Raw genomic sequence first — 6,000 nt, 5'->3', positions numbered from 1 at the left:
GTTTAGTGTTTTGCGTATCGTAGATTAGCTAACAGTGATGTTAGCGTATGCCAGAGACTTTTGTAAGTCTTTAGCTGACACTCTAGGATTCTTCTTCACCTCATTGAGCAGTCTGCGCTGTGCTCTTGCAGTCATCTTTACAGGACGGCCACTCCTAGGGAGAGTAGCAGCAGTGCTGAACTTTCTCCATTTATAGACAATTTGTCTTACCGTGGACTGATGAACAGAAAAGCTTTTGGAGATACTTTTATAACCCTTTCCAGCTTTATGCAAGTCAACAATTCTTAATCGTAGGTCTTCTGATAGCTCTTTTGTGTGAGGCATCATTCATTTCGGGCAATTCTTCTTGTGAAAAGCAAACCCAGAACTGGTGTGTGTTTTTTTATAGGGCAGGGCAGCTGTAACAAACACCTCCAATCTCATCTCATTGATTGGACTCCAGTTGGCTGACACCTCACTCCAATTTGCTCTTGGAGATGTCATTAGTCTAGGGGTTCACATACTTTTTCCACCTGCACTGTGAATGTACATGGTGTGTTCAATAAAAACATGGTAACATTTAACTCTTTGTGTGTTATTAGTTCAAGCAGACTGTGATTGTCTATTGTTGTGACTTAGATGAAGATCAGATCACCTTGCCCATTAAAGTGTAATATTGAATCATATGTACCTAAAAATGGTACCGATAAAAACGTGAATCGGTAAAATATTTTTTCAAAATATGGCGACACAAACATTTTTTTAATTTAATCTTTTTTCTAAAAAGCTTTATTATGTAAAACTGAAACAAACAAAAAAAGTAGACCTATTTGATACCATTTCGTCCGTAACAACCTGCTCTATAAAAATATCACATTATCTAACCAGTCAGATGAACATAGTAAAAAACGAAAAATAAAAACTTCCAGAACAGCCATTTTTTGGTTACCTTGCCTCACAAAAAGCATAATATGGAGCGATCAAAAATCATATGTACCCCAAAATAGTATCAATAAAACTGTCACCTTATCCTGTAATTTTCAAAATGGGATCACTTTTTGGGAGTTTCTATTGTAGGGTGCATCAGGGGGCTTTGAATCGGACATGGCTTTAAAAAACCAGTCCAGCAAAATCTGCCCTCAAAAACCATACGGCGCTCCTTTTCTTCTGCGCCCTGCCGTGAGCCCATACAGCAGTTCACGACCACATGTGGAGTGTTTATGTAAACTGCAGATTAGATATTGAGTTTTGTTTGGCTGTTAACCCTTGATGTGTTTCAAAAAATAATAATTGGATTAAAATAGAAAATCTGCCAAAAAAAGTGAAATTTAGAAATGTAATAGCCATTTTCCTTTAATTCTTGTGGAATACCTAAAGGGTTAACAAAGTTTGTAAAATCAGTTTTGAATAACTTGAGCAGTGTGGTTTCTAAAATGGGGTCATTTATGGGGAGTTTCTTCTATTACTATGGAAGCCCCAAAAAATGACTTAATTACTGAACTGGTTCTTAAAAAGTGGGTTTTGGAAATTCTTAAAAATTTTAAGAATTGCTTCTAAAATTCTAAGCAGTCTAACGTCTTAAAAAATAAAATGACATTTTCAAAATGATGCCAACATAAAGACATATGGGGAACGTTAAGTAATACATATTTTATGAGGTATGACTTTCTGTTTTAAAAGCAGAGAAATTGAAATTTTGAAAATTGTAAATTTTTCCAAATTTTTGGGAAATTTTCTTTTTTTTATAAATACAGTACAATGTGTCACAAGAAAACAGTTGCAGAATGGCTTGGATAAGGAAAAGTGTTCCAGAGTTATTACCACATAAAGTGACATGTCAGATTTGCAAAAAATGGCCTAGGCAGAAGGATGAAAACTTGCCCGGAGTAGAAGGGGTTACTATACTTTCTACCTCAACTGTATACACTGGGTCTGAATCCTGTATATACTATTTATCTGGACACTGTATATACTATACCATTTACCTAGACTGTATACACTGTGTAAACGTCCAAGGAGGGAACTCACTGTTGCCTTTCCGATAATATGGGTTCATGCGCACGGCCTTTGCCATTTTTGTAGTCTGCAAATCGCGAATCTGCAAAACACTGATCCCAGCTGAGAGCCTGCCGCTATTTTTTTTCCTCCTTCAGAAATGTCCTATACGGACAAGAATAGGACATGTTCCATATTGTTTGCAGGCCCGCAGAACAGACATGCTGGTGCGGACAGCTCCCGGTGTGCTGTCCTCATCTGTTGCGGCCCAGTCAAAGTGAAAGGGTCCGCGTCCGACCTGCAAAAAATGCCAAATACAACCATTGTGGTGTGCATGAACCCCAACACTAAGAAGACCAATGTATCTGCCCTTTCTAATAACTTTAGGGAAGTCTGTAATGAGGACGTTTCTTCCTTTTCTTTCCAGGGAATAGAAAAAGTTAAAAAAACACCACATGATAAGTAAAAAGCTAATCACATAAAACTTTATAGATTTTTTTTATTGCACTCTATGGTACAAGAAGGGTTAAATCAATGATTAGATCTCATATGCTGTTAGTAATATGTAAAAAAAATATTCAATCAATAAGTGATAGTGTACTCTTAATCATGGGTTATTATTTTCGCTCTTCTGCAGTTAATCTGGTTCTTTGCTTTTTATACTTTTCTAACATATATCGAACAAAATGTTTACTTAGGCCTCTTTCACACGGGTGTTGCGGGAAAAGGTGCGGGTGCGTTGCGGGAACATGCGCGATTTTTCAGCGCGAGTGGAAAACATTGTAATGTGTTTTGCACGCGCGTGAGAAAAAGCGGCATGTTTGGTACCCAAACCCGAACTTCTTCACAGAATCGGTGTTCTGTAGATTGTATTATTTTCCCTTATAACATAGTTATAAGGGAAAATAATAGCATTCTAAATACAGAACGCATAGTACTATAGGGCTGGAGGGGTTAAAAATAAATAAATAAATAATCTAACTCACCTTAATCCACTTGCTCGCGCAGCCCGGCATCTCTTCTGTCTTCTTTGCTGTGTACAGGAAAAGGACCTGTGGTGACGTCACTCCGGTCATCACATGGTCCATCACATGATCTTTTACCATGGTGATGGATCATGTGATGGACCATGTGATGACCAGAGTGACGTCACCACAGGTCCTTTTCCTGTACACAGCACAGAAGAGAAGCCGGGCTTCGCGAGCAAGTGGATTAAAGGGGTTATCCGAGTTAATAAAAAAAAATAAAAAAAACTCTTAAAACCCATCTGGATATACATATAATTTGGTTAAGCTAGATTTCATCAAGTTAAAACCCATATTTGCACCTTTTCATGGTTCTGTCATTGCTTTGTTTACATGCTGAAGTCCATGCTGAGGGGGCGTATAACAACAAAGCCTGAGCTCTGCCTCATGAATATTTGTGGGCGTGAACAATCTGACCTTGCCCTCACCCTGCTCTGCACATCCTAACTTTGCATAAACCAGTCACATGATCATCTCCTAGCTCACACAGACAGAAGATCATCCTGTCACATTGCAGAAACACAGGCTCTATGTATCTAAGCTCTATGACAGCTCTGTGTATCTAAGCTATATGGCAGCTCTGTGTATCTAAGCTCTATGGCAGCTCTGTGTATCTAAGCTCTATGGCAGCTCTGTGTATCTAAGCTCTATGGCAGCTCTGTGTATCTAAGCTCTATGGCAGCTCTGTGTATCTAAGCTCTACGGCAGCTCTGTGTATCTAAGCTCTATGGCAGCTATGTGTATCTAAGCTCTATGTATCTAATCTATATGGCAGCTCTATGTATCTAAGCTATATGGCAGCTCTGTGTATCTAAGCTCTATGGCAGCTCTGTGTATCTAAGCTCTATGGCAGCTCTGTGTATCTAAGCTCTATAGCAGCTCTGTGTATCTAAGCTCTATAGCAGCTCTGTGTATCTAAGCTCTATAGCAGCTGTGTATCTAAGCTCTATGGCATCTGTGTATCTAGGCTCTGAGGTAGCTCAGTGTATCTAAGCTCTGAGGCAGCTCTGTGTATCTAAGCTGTATGTATCTAATATAGCTTAGGGTACTTTCACACTTGCGGCAGGACGGATCCGACAGGCTGTTCACTATGTCGGATCCGTCCTGCAGCTATTTCGCCGTACCCGCGGACCGCCGCTCCGTCCCCATTGACTATAATGGGAACGGGGGCGGTGCTCCGGCGCAGCACGGCGGTGCACGGAGAAAGGCCGCCGGACTAAAATTACTGCATGTCAGGCTTTTTAGTCCGGCGGCCTTTCTCCGTGCACCGCCGTGCTGCGCCGGAGCTCCGCCCCGTCCCCATTATAGACAGCCTGTCGGATCCGTCCTGCCGCAAGTGTGAAACTAGCCTTAGATAGATATAGGTGTCAAATATGCAGTCACCCCACCCCTCCATACCCACAATGCAGTGTCCCCCACCCCTCCATACACACAATGCAGTGTCCCCTACCCCACCCCATACACACAATGCAGTCACCCCCACCCCTCCATACACACAATGCAGTGTCCCGCACCCCTCCATACACACAATGCAGTGTCCCCCACCCCTTCATACACACAATGCAGTGTCCCCCACCCCTCCATACACACAATGCAGTGTCCCCTACCCCACCCCATACACACAATGCAGTCACCCTCACCCCTCCATACACACAATGCAGTGTCCCGCACCCCTCCATACACACAATGCAGTGTCCCCCACCCCTTCATACACACAATGCAGTGTCCCCCACCCCTCCATACACACAATGCAGTGTCCCCTACCCCACCCCATACACACAATGCAGTGTCCCCCACCTCTCCATACACACAATGCAGTGTCCCCCACCCCTCCATACACACAATGCAGTGTCCCCCACCCCTTCATACACACAATGCAGTGTCCCCCACCCCTTCATACACACAATGCAGTGTCCCCCACCCCTCCATACACACAATGCAGTGTCCCCTACCCCACCCCATACACACAATGCAGTGTCCCCCACCTCTCCATACACACAATGCAGTGTCCCCCACCCCTCCATACACACAATGCAGTGTCCCCCACCCCTCCATACACACAATGCAGTGTCCCCTACCCCACCCCATACACACAATGCAGTCACCCCCACCCCTCCATACACACAATGCAGTGTCCCCCACCCCTCCATACACACAATGCAGTGTCCCCCACCCCTCCATACACACAATGCAGTGTCCCCCACCCCTCCATACACACAATGCAGTGTCCCCTACCCCACCCCATACACACAATGCAGTGTCCCCCACCCCTCCATACACACAATGCAGTGTCCCCTACCCCACCCCATACACACAATGCAGTCACCCCCACCCCTCCATACACACAATGCAGTGTCCCCCACCCCTCCATACACACAATGCAGTGTCCCCCACCCCTTCATACACACAATGCAGTGTCCCCCACCCCTCCATACACACAATGCAGTGTCCCCTACCCCACCCCATACACACAATGCAGTGTCCCCCACCTCTCCATACACACAATGCAGTGTCCCCCACCCCTCCATACACACAATGCAGTGTCCCCCACCCCTCCATACACACAATGCAGTGTCCCCCACCCCTCCATACACACAATGCAGTGTCCCCCACCCCTCCATACACACAATGCAGTGTCCCCCACCCCTCCATACACAATGCAGTGTCCCCCACCCCTCCATACACACAATGCAGTGTCCCCCCCCCCCCATACACACAATGCAGTGTCCCCCACCCCTCCATACACACAATGCAGTGTCCCCCACCCCTCCATACACACAATGCAGTGTCCCCCACCCCTCCATACACACAATGCAGTGTCCCCCACCCCTCCATACACACAATGCAGTGTCCCCCACCCCTCCATACACACAATGCAGTGTCCCCCACCCCTCCATACACACAATATACACAATGCAGTCACCCCCACCCCTCCATACACACAATATACACAATGCAGTCAGCCCCACCTTCCTCTCCCTGGGAAACCTAAGCGCCCAGG

This window comes from Bufo bufo, chromosome 5, assembly GCF_905171765.1.
Source record: "Bufo bufo chromosome 5, aBufBuf1.1, whole genome shotgun sequence".
In the NCBI taxonomy this organism is placed as follows: Eukaryota; Metazoa; Chordata; class Amphibia; order Anura; family Bufonidae; genus Bufo; species Bufo bufo.
This window is presented reverse-complemented; position numbering follows the sequence as displayed.